Below are 16,739 nucleotides of genomic sequence, written 5' to 3' on the forward strand. Positions count from 1 at the left end.
TCTGCGTCTCAAAGACGTGGGAACAAAAAGACCCGGAGAGCTTGTAACTTGCTCTTGGCCACATCCACGGAACTCCCCAGTGGAGAGATCATCATAACAAGGGAAAGAGCCTGGAACCCTGCAGACATCCTTTACACTCTGGGAATTGCACAAATGATTTATCGATGGTGACGTTGGGTCCCGAGAGAAATAGAGGCTCACATTTAGCTGTGCTTAAGGACAATCGTATAATAATCATAATATCTTGTGCTGCATGGTGCTTTTATTTTTCTAAGTGTTTCCCATCAATTACATCATTTTACTCTTAAATACCCCTATGAGTCAGGGAAGGCATTATCGCCATTAGTTGTTGTTCTTATTATTGATTTTTTTTAATGCTTTGCTTGTTACAGAGAAAATACAGCCATTCTCTTTTTAAAAACTGTTTCTAATATATTTTTTCAACGTATTCTGGGGCTACCTTACTCTGACTTGAGTTGTTGTCTCCATGGCAAATTTCCTTGACAAATACACTGCAAAATGGCTTAGGAAGAGAATCGCTAAAGAATGTGAGAGCAGGAAAACGCATTTTTATGTGCAAACAGATGGATTACAAAATCTGTATTTCCCAATCCTGCACTTCTGCAGCAGCTCAAGTCAGGAGGACCCAAGGTTCTGTGAAGTAGCTGACACCGCAAGTCAGCAGCTGTTCACACGGATCCCCGGCAGTTGCCGAATAAATGCGTCTCTCAGTGTAAACAGAACCAATGGAAAGTCTGGGTCTCACGAAATCTTGAAATCTGTCAACTTACTCCAACTGCAGGAAAATGAATGCTTACCTTCTTTTCTCACTAGATAGAGTAGAAGGTATGATACAGAAAGGGGAACGCTCATCTAGGTAAAAGCCAGAATTCCCAGACTCAACCTCTCAGCTCTGCCACCGCCACACCCGAGCCTCATTCACTTCTCGAGAGCGGAAACACCATGAACTCCTAAGGAAGATGGGTGTGGTGTGAATCCAGCTTTTGTACACACATTCTCATTGTATGACAAGCTATTTAATTTCTTGAGCTCTAATTACATCATTTGAACTGCTTATATTTGAAGATCAAATAACATCAATCTTTAAAAACACCTAATACAGTGCCTGGCATATAGTGGGGGCTCAAGAATTATTAGTAGAGCAAAATAAGCAATAGAGTCTACATATACTTGATAGGTACATATGTTATATATATAATAATATATACATATATATAATTGCATTGATATTTCTTAAAAATAAAAGCTTTCAGTTATTTTAAATGGTTATAAATAAATATGATATATACCATACAATATACATTAAACATTTTATACTCTGTATTATTTAGAATTCTTAAATAAATATTGCCTCTTCAAAAAGAGTACCATCATGTAAAAGGAAGAGGTAGAATAACTCTTTCATACAATAATTATTTAAGGATCTCCTATGTGCCAAGCGCTTTTGTGCACACACTACTAACAAAGCAGATGTGGTCTCTGTCTTGTATATAAAGGACTTTCAGCCAAGTATAACGAAAGACTGTTCCTCCCTAGGGGAAGTACCTAGGGAGAGTATTTGGGGAACACATAAAAGGGTCACCAAAATCGGCCTCAACAGAATTTAGCCAAGTGAAAACAGAAGGCAGAGGACTCTAGGTAAAGCAAGAGGCACAAATGTACCAGCTTCGAGGAAGAAGATGAAGGACATTTCCTAAGAAAGAAAAAATCCATGGGAACTGCTCAGCGAGAGATAAGATCCTTATCTAATAAATAATATAAGAAGCCACCACATGATGAAGTCCGATCTTTCCAAGGAGGTTTTATCTAAAAGGATCAGTGTGCACATTTACATAGACAAAGCAGAGAGGAGCTTAGCTGCTCAACACGCTTTGGTAGCCAAACATGCTTGAATGGGTCCCTGAAGGTAATCAATTCCATAGCCCATCCTGTGCCTTATGGGAAATTTGGTTACACAGCTGGGCTAGGCCTCTCACCAGTCATATGTTTGGGCAAGTCACTTAACACCTAGGCCTCAGTTTCCTCATTGTTAAATATTGATGATCACAAACCACTGCAGTCTTCTTTTCAACCAACCACATGAAACCAACATTTTGATAAAAGGCATATTTTGACATCACCTCCTGCCCTCAGATTTTATGCATTTATCATAAAGTCTGATTTTATCATTAACTTATAAAAAATGGAAACTCTTGTGGGAATAGTAAGGGAATTGGAACCCACAAAAATCAAGTAGCAAAATGATTTAGCTGTTAGTTAACTCCAGCCTGAGCTGTGCTTTGCATGGGAAATGAGCTCAGCCTTGCATGCGGCAGCTTCTGCTTGTTTGGGTAGTACTTCTAATCGAGGCATATACATATATTCCCTCATATATTTTCCCTCAATCACAAGAAAACAAATTGGCAGTGGCATATTGCTTTGATATTTCAACCATTTGCTGGATTTCCATTCCTCCAAAATGTCTTAAACAGAAGCATGAAGCATGAATAGGCCAAACGAGAGAAACCAGTATTTATGAGCCTATTCGAACCTTGTAAAGATTTGATCAGCAAATATGCCAATTGATATACCATAATGTTTTACAACTGCAGTTGTCTTGGTCTATAAAACTTATCATAATTCTGAAGGGATTTCTGCTTTCTTTGCAGACATTTCTGTTTTACTGCCACCGAGTGGTCTACATTAAAATTGGCAGTTTTGTTATTGGAGTTTCAAGAGGCAGAAGAAAGAAGGGTGTTTTTATTTGTAAGTACAAGATGCAAATAAACAATCCTGAAAAAGGCATCTTCCTTTCTTGCCTGATTCATACTAACTTCCCCATTCAAAGACCTCCTCCAGAACGCTCGTGCACACACAGACACACAGGCACAAACACACACACACACATACACACAATATTCCAGCCAACATCTGTAAGACCCTAGTATGGATTATGGCCTATAATATCAATGGGCCATTCTACCTGTGAGGTCGTGAATAATTCATTCTTCTTTTCTGGGCTTCGGTTTTCTTCATAAAAGAGATTTGGTGAAACACTTTAAGGTTCCTTTTAATTCTGATGATTCTTCCCCATCAACTCCCTAGGTGGTATTTCTGTTGTTTTAACATCATACCATTTGCTATGGGCTGAACTGTGGCCTATAAAAATTTATATATTGAAACCTTAATTCCTAGTACCTTAAAATGTGACTATATTTGGAGAAATGGCCTTAAGAGAGATGATTAAGTTAACATGAGGCCATTAGGAGGGGCCTGAATCCAATTTGGCGGGTGTCCCTACAGGAAGAGAAAAGCTGGACACACAGACACCAGAGATGCGAACACACAAGAGAGATCATGTGAGGTTGCAGCAAGAAGGCAGCCATTTGCAAGACAAAATAAGAGGCCTCAGGAGAAACCAAACCTGCTGACACCTTGATCTTGAACTTCGAGCCTCCAGAACTGTGACAAAATAAATTTCTGTTGTTTAAACCACCCAGTCTGTAGTAAATTGTTATGGCAGCCCTAGAAAGCTAATACACCATCTGAAGCAAAGTTATCAAATAATACATAATGTATGTACTTTGAAGCAAGCACCTGGTGTCTTATTAGTCTACGGCATGAAACCGCCTGAATCTGAAATCTTAAGAGGCCTCAACTGAAGATGATTGAAAACTGGAAGTTCCATATGTGTAACTATATTTACATACATAGACATGTATATTCATATATGTAAATATATTTACATATATAGATATATATTTATATATATGTACATACACATGTATATATGCTATATATATACACACACAGCTTTGAGAGCGAGGCAAACTTAGGTTCAAAGCAAGGCTCTATCACCTATTAGCTGAGTGACCTAGATAAGATACTTATATTAATATTCTATGACTGTTTTATATTGATAAAATGGGAAAATAATTAGCAGATAGTATAATGAAGTGATACATAAAGTATTAAAGAGAATTATTCTTTTTCTCTTTAATCCATACTTACACATCAGACCATGGAAAAAATAATTTCCATTCCTCTCTACCCTTACTCAGGGCTCCCCCAGGGGAGGTGCAGTTAATGCTAATCATGAAACCTGACACCTATCCAACAAGACCCTGGCTGAGTATATGTACCCAGAGTCTGCTCTGCAGATTCAACTGCATCCACAGGCAGGACCTGATGTTAATTTGGGGGAAGCATGGTCTTTAATATCTATGGGGCTATAAATAAAAATGACATTTTGACTCCCAATTTGTCTTCTTGTTCTAAAATCTCTACCAGTTGGAATCCAATGAATAGAAGCTTCCAGTCTGCTGACAACAGGGACTAAGAAGTTGGTGGTATTGAGGTATAAAGATTGGTTCCTCAGGAGAATACCGAGTTGAACTTGGCAGAGACTCATTACCCTGGACAAGCACACTGGGATGCCAAGTGGAGCTCCTTCCTAAGAGATTTCAAGAGCACTAAGAAAGGAGACAAGAAGAAACCCCCGTCACGTTGTACTGAGCACATAGAGGAGGAAGAGTCCCATCTACAGAGACTCTGTCTGTTCCTGCAGAAATACTACTGGTTCCAAGGCAAACAGCAATGTTGAATCCCATTAGATCAACGATTTTCAACCCAGAAGAGTAGCATCCTCACGATGAATATTTGAAATGAGGGATGTGTTTTGATTGCCATGATGAATGGAGTGCACTCCTGGCAGTATAGCTCACGGGGGCTAGGATTGCTAAATGTCCTGCAATGATCTGGACAGTCCTGAAAAATGGAGAATGCCCCATTCAGAATACCAATACTGCGTCCAGTATTGGAGAAACTCAACCTTAACTTGAGGATTGGGACAATTATCCATTCTTAAATACTCTCATTCTTTAACATAGCATTTTCTGAGCTCCTTCATATTAGGGCCTGAGTTAGAATTGATGGATCTGATAATGACAACACAGCCTCCCATATATTTCAAAGCAACCCAGTGGATAGCGCATGCATTCTCACCAACACACCAATGCTGTACGTTTGTGGATTTTTGTTCCTCCCTTGGAAGTACGAAGGAAGCCACTTGAGCATACCACTGTGAGGGCTTCTCCAGGAGGATATCAATTACTTGCCAAGGATGCTGTGGTCCAGAGCGCTCAAAGCATCAAACCCCCAAGACACTACAGCAAAACTGCATTCCTTATGATGTTGTAATGTTGAAGCCTTACTGGGCTTCATGCCAAAAAATGGGAAATACACTCGCTTTCCCTTTTGTGTAACTCTTTGTCACCTGTTCACCAAACAAGTACTTCTTATGTGCCTGTGTCCCTGAGTCTCCCTACATCATCTCCTTTATCATCTACTGCTAGCTACATACAGACTTGGGTACAGAAGCAGGATACCTATATTTTAGATAAATACTCTAATGCCCAAGCCTATTTTAGGCTCTGTCATAGATACCCACATAAAACCACTTTATTCTTGTCCTTCATCAACCCTTCTCTACCCCCGAAGAAAGCCTTTATACAAATCCACTCTCTGAGGCCTTACCCACCAGTTCAGTTTATCAGATACATCTAAATCCTAGTTTTGACTCAAACTGAAATACCTCCTTCCATGACATATGAACTAAATCAACTATACTTTCTTATACGTGATGACTGATATAGATTAGATAGAAAGATAGAAAAGAGAAGGAAGGAAGGAAGGAAGGAAGGCAGGAGGGAAAGAAGGAAGGAAGGAAGGGAGGAAGGAAGGAAGGAAGGAAGGAAGGAAGGAAGGAAGGAAGGATGTATGCTTGGCACATACCAGGCTCTCAATTAATTTTAATTACTATCATTACTACATTTTACAACAACTCTGTTGTTAACTATGTCATTTTAAAAAAGAAGAAACTGAGGCTCAAAGTCACCAGGCAATTAGTCTGTGGCATTAGGATTCTAACTCATCTCATTCTGACTCCAAAGTTTAGGCGCTTTTGATTAAACTATACTAGTTCTACATTCCACCCTATGTAAAAGTGAGACATTTTAAAGTCATTAACAACATATCACATATAGAAAACTGTGCGTATACCCATGTCTTTATGCGCTTCATTCTCTAAGCATGGGTTTCTCTCTCATCACAATCTGACAAGGAGGTTAGACTTTCATGGCTAGACTGGAGCTTGCAGCTGAAGCCAAATGCGGTGTCAGCTGTGTGTCAGCAAAGCCTACATCACAAGCAATGTACACCAATTTATGCTATGCTAGAGATAATAACGGGAAGATTACACAAATAAGTAGGTATCTTTCTTTCATTATGTGCTGTGGGCGAATATACCATAAACAACATTTCCTTCATTTGAAAGTGGTAAATGCAACAGATGGGAAAATTTCTGTTAATAACATATTAGCAATCTTACGTGTCTATATTTTGTTTGTAAATACAAACTTGTTCTGAATCACAGTGGATTTTCTGCAAGTGTGGGTGTGGAAGACTAGGGCTCATTATCCACTTCTCTCTTTCCAGGGACATGGAGACTGTACTTCCCGACCCCCTGTTTTACTAGGTAGGGCTGAGTCAGACATTCAGGCCAGTGGGCTGTAAGCGGCAACAGTGTGCGTGTCGCTTCTAGGACAAAACGCTTTGTTCCAGGTGGGTAATTTTCCAGCACTTTCTTCTCTTGCCACAGACAACATGAAAGCATGTGTTGAGAGGGAGGTGTTGTAGGGTCCACATACACCAGACTGTTGAGCCAACACATGGAGGATAATTGTCTTGGAGAATTGCCCAAACCCACAGTGGATTTGTGTGAGTGAAAACTAGACTTTTGTTTCCTTGCACCACTAAAATTTAGGTGTCGTCTGTTAACCCAGCGTAACTTGGCTTTTCTTGCCTAACACTGTGGGTGAAGTAATTTCATTCATACTGTAAAATATTAATAACATATGCATCTCTCTGTCTTATTCAAAAATAATGTATGCATTTCAATCTGATACTCAAGGTCCTCTACAATCTGGCCCAAACATACCTTCCCAATTGTATTCCCCACATTTCTCCAAAGGAAACTTGACCACATCCCCCAACACCTCTAGTTCTGTGTCTTTACTTACGTTGTTCCCCTGCTTAGCATATTATCTCTCTTTTCCCCATGTCAGCTACGACCTATCCTTTAAAGGAACAGTGCACATACCAACTCTTCAGTCAAATATTCCCTAATCCCACTATTCTGAAGTAATTTCTCTTTCCTTCAAATTTTCGTATTTATTTTTTGTTACTCCTCCTTACTTTCTATCCTGTACAGCATTATTTATGATCATGTTTTATCTCTCCTGTGGGTAATCTTGAGAGGGGCATTTAAATCTGATTCATCATCGTATCCTCAACAACTCACCAAGCTGCCTTAAAATTATGTTCAATAAACATTTGACAGGTATAGATAGACCAGTGATATGAATTTAGTACGTTTATCATAAAATCCATTTAGGCCACTTGGATGCTGTCAAGAAGCATTTCTTTTCTCAATCACTTTTTTACTTCCCCTAAAGAAAGGGGGGTATTATCCTAACCAGGCTATCTTTATTAGTGGGTGGGATGTTAACCATTGAAAAGTCCTGCATATACATACACAAGGCTCATCCTTTAGGCTGTGAAGCAGTATCAGGAAATAGAGCAGACTTCTCTCTTGCCCCACAAGTATTCGGGAACAGGGACGTTTATGGCTCTCGGGCTTGGGGGCTGGTAGTAAGAAAATTGGAACCAAGAGGAGAGTAGTAGCAGCAGCATCAACAGTTACTGGGAATGGAGGATGTGCCAGCGCCTATGTGTGCTCTGTGTATGTCATGTCACTTGCTCCTCCCAAGAACAGCAAGGCGATGCTAACACGCAGTGGGTAATACATAAGCTCTGTAGCCAGACCGCTGTCTTTAAATCTCAACCCCATCACTAACTGCAGTCCTGGACAAGGTACTTAATTTCTCTCTGCCTTGGTTTCCTTAAGTGAAAATAATACTTCCTGTTATAAGGATGGTGTTCAAAAATACAAAACATTTAGAAAGTGCCTTTACATAATAAGTGAATAATAAGTATTGTTTTTAAAAAAAATGATACAGATATTATTATTCTCCCTTTACAGAGGATAATAATCTTTACAGATTAAGATACTAATGCATAAATGCTAAGCCCAGTGCCCAAGGACATGAACTGAATGAATGGCAGAGTTGAGATTTGAATCCAAACCTTCTGGCCTCAGAATTAGTGCTCTTATTTCCTCTACCATACAGACCCTCTCAGGCTTTCAGCATCACTGTGCTAGAATGTTACAAAGAATATCCATGTTCTACCTGCCTGGGAGGAGGCATGGTCAGACCAGATAACTTGTGAGGTTCCTTTCGAGCTTGAGGTTCTGTATGTCTTAGTGCATTCAGGCTACTATGACAAAAATACCGTACTCTGCGTGGCTTAAAAACAGCAGAAATTTATTTTTCATAGTTCTAGAGACTGGGAAGTCCGAGATTAAGGCACTAGCAGATTTGAGTGTCTGGTGAGGGCCTGTTTGCTGGTTCGTAGACATCTCATTGTGCTTTCACACGGTGGAAGGGGAGATGGAGCCCTGTGGAGTATCTTTTACAAGGACACTAATCCCATTTGTGAGGAATCTGCTCTCATGACTTAACATCCTTCCAAAGGCCCTGCCTCCTAATACCATCACCCTGGAGATTAGGATTTCAACATTTGAATTTGGAGGGGGGTACATTCAGTGTACAGTGCTGTGATTCTATTTAGAGATGTTAAAACTTAAAAGCAGGTAAGGTTCTTAACAATCCAGGGCACAGTAAGCTAATGGCAGAGGTGGCCAGCTGGTCCTTCTGCTCTGCAGTCATGCTCTAGAACTTTTTATTACAACCACGTTTTTCCAGGCCTCTATTATTGTGCTATAGAGTTTAAAAACACAATACTCTAAGGAGAAAATACAATGCTTTAGAGTCACACAAATGTAAATTTGAATCATTGCTCTACCACTTCTTTGCTGCAAGACCTTGGGCAAGTTGTTCAACCTCCTATCAGGTCAACCTCTTTCAGGTTCCTGTACCTATTAACCTCCTGGGGGGTGTCTCTTCCCCACAGCTAAGGGCTCCTACTAACAACTCTGTGCACGATTCTGCCACCATGCCGCTTCCCCCCCATGCAAGAACTGATTGGTTCAGATGTCTCCTGACCCAAGCTGAGCCAACCACGATTTCTTCCCTAGCAAATGCAACTACGAAATTCTAGATTTTGCTGGTTCCTTGAGTGGAAATGAAACTCATGGTGATTAGTGACTTTCTGTCTCATGCTCTGGGGGATCAGAAAATACCAATGTGTACCAGAGGGAAGAAGAAATGAGGCTAAAGCACAAAGGAGCAGAGATAAGAATCAGAAAAAGAAAGCTCTCCTCATAGTCTCTGACTATTCCAGAAGCCTAAATTGATTTTTATATTTGGGTTTCATGCAAAGCCTCCCGTTTGCTAGAGTTTATGGTAGTGGAGTTTCTGCTGTTTACAACCAAGGTCTTGGACAATCCAAAGAAAGTAATACTATATCCCTTATAGGATCATACTGAAACGAAACGAGGTACCACACATAAAGTGCCTCACCCAGTGACTAGCACATAGTAATAACCCTTAAATAAATAGTAGCCGCTATCCTTCATTACATCGTGTTTATATCATAATCACTATCATACTATTCCAAATCATCCATCATATGTATATTTTCTTTCATGTATGTAATACACATTTGTGATCACATACTACGGGCCAGCACTGTGCTTAGAATGGGCAATGTGGTGAATAAGACATAGTATTTACCATCAACAAGAGCAACCGAGGAGGGGAGACAGATATTCAACCAGTAATTACAATCAAAGTAGCAAATTCAGTAAAATAGCTGGTTTACTGAATAGAGTGGACCATTGGACTGGGAACATTGAGAACAGACAGCTTCAGAGAGTCAGTAACATTGAGCTGATCTTAAAAGTTAGAAACTGAGCCACAAGGAAGACTTTCCGGTCAAGAAACAACAACAAAATGACACTGCAGAGGCATGTCGGGATGAAATTCCCTGGAAGGTCTGAGGAACTGCAGGTGATGGCGGGTAACTGCAACTGCAGTTAATTAGATGGGAATAGAAAGAGGGGCAGATGAGATTGGAGAAGTGAGCAAAAGCTAGACCAGAGAGGTCATAATAAAGAATGTGTATTCTAGTGTCCTTAGCACTGTTGGCTGACTATAGTTAATCATTTATTCTATATTTTCAAATAACTGGAAGAGAGGATTTTGGATGTTTCCAACACAAAGAAACAATAAATGTTTAAGGTGATGGATATGCTAATTACCCTGATTTGATCATTATACATTGTAAACAAATATTGAAATATCACACCATATCCCATAAATACGCACAATTATTTGTCAATTAAAATAAAAAAATTTAAAAGAACATGTATATAATTCTAAGGAGGTAATGCTTACAGCAGTAAACTCTTCCATGTACGAAACACTATTCTAAACATCTGGTAAGTCATTTTATCTTCACATAACAGAACATAGTAATCTTACCCGTCAAGAAATATGTCACAGGAAGCCTTGCCTGAAATAACATCATACTAAGTACAAGCCAGGCTTTGGATCCTATTAAGGGTTGAATTGTGTGCCTCTCAAATTCATATGTTGACATCCTAACCCTAACCCCTAGTATCTCACAATGTGATCTTATACATAAATAGGGTGGTTGCAGAGGTAATTCATTAAGATGAGTTCACACTGGACTAGGGTGGGCCCCTAATCCAATATTACTTGTGTCTGTAGAAAAAGAAGAAATTTGGACACAGACACACACACAGGGAGAACACCATGTGAATATAAAGACAGAAATCTACAAGCCAAGCAATGCCAAAGATCACCAGCAGACCCTGAAGCTAGAGGAAAGACGTGGAACAGACACTCACTCACCACTCTCTGAGGGAACCAGCCCTGACAGTGCCTTGACCTCAGACTGCTAGCCTGCAGAACTATGAGACAATAAATTTCTGTTATTTAATCCCCCCATTTTATGGTACTTTGTTATGGCAGCCCTAGAAAACTACCACAGGGCCCGAAGTCAGTCCATGTAATCAGTATGCTACACAGTCTTGTTTTTTCCAGAGCCAGGAGAGCGTTTTAAGGAGTAAAGAAACTTGATCACATTTGCATTCTGGTCTATAATAAAATCAGCCTGCTCTTGCCTGTCTGTTCACCGAAATGCCCCCATTAGTCATAAAGATCGGTGGCTTGGGTCTTATCTGTCTCTTGGAGAAAAAAACAAGTGTAATACCCCCATATTCTTTGTAATACAACTCCGTTTGACATCAGTATTTGCCTCTTATCTATTTGGACAGGAACTTCCCTGCAAAATGCCTCATTTTTATAGATCTATGATTAAACTGTTCAAAAGACCCATTCTTTATTGCTTCCTGTTTATAAACTCATTCTACTTTGACTTATATCAGCAAAAACAAAACATTGGTGACCATTTTCTTTCTCCTCCTTACTCTACTTGACGGTAAATGTAAAATCATGAAGTTTTAGGAGGGGGCATTCTTTGGTCCCCTTATTGCAGCTATTCATCTTTCCTTGGGAGGAAAAGAGAGAGCACTGACTCTATTGGATGGAGATGTTTCTGTGGAATCTTTCTCTGGTGACTCGTAATCTAAAGCTGTTGAATCCAAGGAAGGCAGTTTTAACCACAGTATTTAATCTTATAGAGGCATTTATTGCATAGCTTTTTGTTTTGCCTTGTTTAATATAAACCACTGGGGACATGTTTCCTGGTTATATCATTTCATAAAGCAGAGTGTAAAGTAAAAAATCCCAGATAAGAAAAGGCCACACCTCCTTAAGAATTCTGTCACAGAATCTGCATTGTGTAAGGGACCTAGAGCCTCCAAACAACAGCAATAAAAGCATTAACTTTAATAATAATTATAATAACCATGGCTAACAGCCACAGAGGAAGCGTGGGGTACGGGCTATAAAGGCTCCTTCCGTAGTCAGTCACACCTGGATTTTTTTATTGCAGTTCTGACTCTTCCTAGTTACATTCCCTTGAGCAAGTTATTTATCTTCTATAAGCCTCAAGTTCCTCATCTCTAATATGGGGATATTAATAGTCCTTATTTCATAAGGTTGTTATGAGGATTAAATGGGATGGTGAATGAAAAGCTCTTAGCTCAGTGTCTGGCACATAATAAATATTCACTAAATGTTAGCTGCTATTATTATAAATAAGAATATAATTTATTGTATGCCTATTACATATCAGGGGCCTCCAGGTACATTATCTCTAATCCTGATAACAATCTTACAGGGTAATTATTGCTGTCTCCACCTTACAGATAAAAGAGATAAATTACTTGTTCAAGGTCACTTGCCTAGGAAGTAGCAAAGCAGAGGTTTCCCTGGATCTGAAAAAATATATCAAATTTCATCTGAATATCATCAAATTCATGGAAAAGCTGCCCAATAGAAAGCCTCCCTCCAACGCCATTATATTTCAAGGTGGCTTTTGTAAAACCTATAAAGTCATGATAAGGTCAAAGTATAATCTCTAGTAGAATAACTGATTTAATCAAAATCCATTTACTCCTTCAAGCTTTATCACAAAATTTACAGGGAAACTCAAAATGCCATCTAATCAATTAACTGTTCCCCATAAATAAACTTTAACATCCTTAAGTTTAAGAGTCTCTGCATTAGTCAGGATTCCTTGAGTAAAGGTTAATGAAGCCCATCTCAAAACATCTTAAGCAAAAGGGAAATTTATTACTCCTGTGTTTGAGAATTCTAAAAATCTAATTTCAGGCATAGCTGCATCCAGGTTCTTTGCTTTCCTCTCCTTCCCCACGCTGGCTCTATTTTCAGCTCTGCTTTCTTGTCTTGGCTGGCTTCCCCCTCTTCTCTGAAAAATTGCAGTATATGTTGATATAGATATTTGCCAAAAGTCTCAATGCTTTACCTTCATAGTCTAGTGACCCCAACAGAAAGAAGAACTTTTATTCCTCCAACATCTGTATACAGTTGATCCTTGGACAACATGGGTTTGAAATGTGTGGGGCCACTTACATGCAGGTTTTCTTCAACCTCTTCTACCCTTGAGACAGCAAGAACAACCCCTGCTCCTCCTCCTCCTCTTTCTCCTACTCAGCCTACTCAGCGGGAGGATGGACACCTTCACGATGATCCACTTTCACTTAATGAATAGTAAATATATTTTGTTTGCTTTGTGACTTTCTTTGTAACATTTCCTTTTCTCTAGCTTCCTTTATTGTAAGAATACTGCATATAATAAATCTAACATACAAAATATGTGTTAATCAACTGTTTATGTTATTAGTAAGGCTTTTGCTCAACAGTAGGCTAATAGTAGATAAGTTTTGGGGGAGTGAAAAATTATACCTGGATTTTTGACTGTGCAGGGGGTCATCATCCCTAACCCCTCCAGGGTCAACTGTATTGGTCATTGATAAGAACTCTGGCCTATTTATGCCATAGAGTATGATCAGTTCTATGAAGAAGTGAGATGGAAGCAGCACTTTGATTGACAGCCCCCACAGGGACTCCTTAGAATGAGAAAAGAGGTTCCTGAAGAAAGAATTCTATCCACAGAAAGGAATGGAAAGTGCAATAAGTATATAAAACTCCAATAAGTAACATGTTTACTAGAGGCTTTTTCAGAAAGAAATTTTAATGTTCAATTTTTGTTCTATTCTCTTCCATTCATTTAGTCAAAAAAAAAATTGTAGAACACTTACTATAGACATTGTTCTGGGTATTTAGAAAATACACAGAAGAAAAAGGAGAGTCCTTCAGTAGCATTGCATTATTTTTTCCTATGGCTGCTGTAATAAATTACCACACATTTGATGGTTTATAACAAAGTTATTATCTTACAGATTTGAAAGCGGGATAACCAAAATCAGTCTCGCTGGGCTAAAATCAAGAGGTCAATAGGGCCAGTTCCTTCAGAGGCTGGAGAGGAGAATCAGTTTCCTTGCCTTTTCTAGCTTCTTCCTGGGCTCATGGCCCCTTCCTCAAATCACTGAACCCTCTTGCTTCCTTTGTCACATCTTCTTCCTCTTCTGCAGTCAAATTTCCCTCTGCTTCCCTCTTTTAAGGACACTCGCAATTACATTTAGGGCTCACCTGAATAATCCAGATAATCTCTCTCTCTCTCTCAAGATCTCAAGATACTTAATGACATCTGCAAAGTTCCTTTTGCTATGGAAGATAGCATGTACAGGTTATGGGGATTAGAACACAGACATCTTGGTGGGGCATTATTCTGCCTTCCACAAGCCTAGTCCAAGAAGATATGACAGACAATCAAAGCAAATAAATAGACATACTCTCAGGCAAAGAAAGACATTATTTTCCAAAAGAGAAACCACAAATTATACATAGAATGAAGAAGTCACTTTCAGCTTCTGAGATCTAGTTTGGCTTCTTGATAAATAATAGCAAACATTTATATTGCTTATCATATATCAGATGTTGTTCTAAGCATCTTTCTTATATAACTTACTTATCTTCACAAAAACTCATCCTCATTGTATAGAAGAGGAAACTAAGGCACAAAGATGTTAAGCGACTTGCCCAAGATCACATTGAACTTGCAGGGCTAGGGTTTGCACTCAAGGTGTCTGATTCCGAAGTGCATACTCTTGATCATTTGAGATGGAACTTAAAAGTATGGATAAGCAGGCAAACACAGTGAGAAATGGAAGGGTATTATAGACAGAGGAACAGAATGAACAAAGGCACAGAGGCAAAGAAATGACAGGCAGATTCAGGCCAGTGAGTAGTCTGGGTTGGGTAAAGCATAGCAAGCCTAGGAGAAGCAGTGAGAGATCAACCTAGAGATCTAGCTCAAGGTCAGAGCAAGGAAGACCTTGAAACCGCGGACATGTCCCATAGCCGATGAGATCTTTCAGACAGTTGAGTATAGGGAGCTTGTATGAGCTGGGCCTCAGGAAGACTGATCTGGTAGCAATGTGAATGCCAGGCTGGAAGGGTGAGAAGGGAGCTGCCCGCTCTCCTCGGCTCCCTTGGCACTTTGTACATCATAGAATGTGTCTCACCCACTAGAGAGTGAGCTTCTGGAGGGGAGCTGAGTGTGTCAGCCACCTCTGGCTGCAGGTGCCAGTAGATGCTACATTTAACTACAAAACAGTACGGCTGGAGGGCAAGAGGAGGGTAGGTGTCGATGCTGTTACTGCTGATGCAAATAATACTATCTTGGAGTCAACTTAAAATGCCTTTACCCACATTTGCTGAAGGTTTTTAGCACAATAAAAAGTGTCTGGAAATTCAGGATACGCAGATCTATAGTCTCATCTTAGCTCTGCCACTTGCCTTTGTGAGATTTTGAGATAATTTCTCAACACCCCAAGCCTTGTTTTCTTGCTCTTTAATAGAAATAAAATTATTTCATTGGTCATTGTTAACTTGCAAGGTAATAGTTATTCAGTTCGAATAAGCGATCTAACATACGAATGGCACTCAACATTATTGTTATGATTACATTATATTCATACTTAATTTTGTCACCAGCTCACCGTTAGGTCCGTGTAACTATTTTGTCCCATTTTACAGACCAGAAAACAGAATCTCAGGGAGAAGAAGGGATTTATCCAAAGCCATTCAGTAGAGAAGTCTGGATTTGAACCTACTGCGGTGGAATCCCAACTTCGTGCAAATCTCACAAAGGGAAATGAAGCCCAAGGGAAAGGGCAGCACAAGTGTGAGCGAGATGGGCTTCTAGAAAGTCGCCCGCAGATCTTTGAGGAAGCGGGAGGGCAGAGATTTGGAAGCAGCCATCTCTTCACCTGTCGCCAGCCACACCCTGGGCCCGGCGGAGGAGGGCGCGCCGCCTCCGGAGCTGCTTGAAAACTTGGCCCCGCCCGGCAACAGCCTTCTGCGTCCTTAGCGACCAGGGCGGGAGCAGCCTTGGCCGAGAGCGGGGCCCTGCGACTGGCCCGATTCCTGGGGCCCGATCTCCACGCCGCACCCGCACCCTGGTCTCCGCGCGCGCGGCGGCTTCCCGGGAGACAAGCACCACCGAGCGCGCACCTCTGGGCTGCCAGGGTGGGAAACGCCGCCCCAGCGGTAAGGCCGTCCTCTCTGTTCTCTCCTGGAAGAGGTCTCAGGGCTGAGGTGCAGCTGCTGGGCAGGGAGGAGACTGGACAATCACAAATTCTGGGCCTTGAACTTTCCAGACAGGTTCAAAGGGGTTGCAGGTCCCGTTGGATGGGTGGCTGCCCACTTTAGCGCCGTCCACATGCAAAGAGAAGCTGAGGTCTTGGGAAGAATCCCGGTCTAGCTATTAGACTGGCGGATTGGAAACACCTGTGCCCCTCATTCTCTTTGTGACCACGGTCAAATAACACACCCTCCCTGGGCCTGGGTTTTCCAGTCTTGAAAGGAGCATTTTTACCTGTGGCCAGGTTTACTGAGCTTCTGAGCTTCCTTTTGCGTGAGACCTGCTTAAACACCCAGTGCTTATCTCATGCGAGATCTCAACTTCAGTTTCATTGGATTGTTGCAGAGACAGATCAATCAGTGATAGCAAAAAGCCCTCTTCCCTGTGTATAGTCTTTCTTCAGCCGCATTATCTCGGGATCCACCGCAAGTCCCTGAGAGCAGAACTAGAATTATGCCGATTTCATAAGTGGGGAAACTGAGCATGAGAGCTGAATA

The sequence above is a fragment of the Propithecus coquereli genome, unplaced genomic scaffold (assembly GCF_000956105.1).
Source record: "Propithecus coquereli isolate 6110/MARCELLA unplaced genomic scaffold, Pcoq_1.0 Scaffold14, whole genome shotgun sequence".
NCBI lineage: Eukaryota > Metazoa > Chordata > Mammalia > Primates > Indriidae > Propithecus > Propithecus coquereli.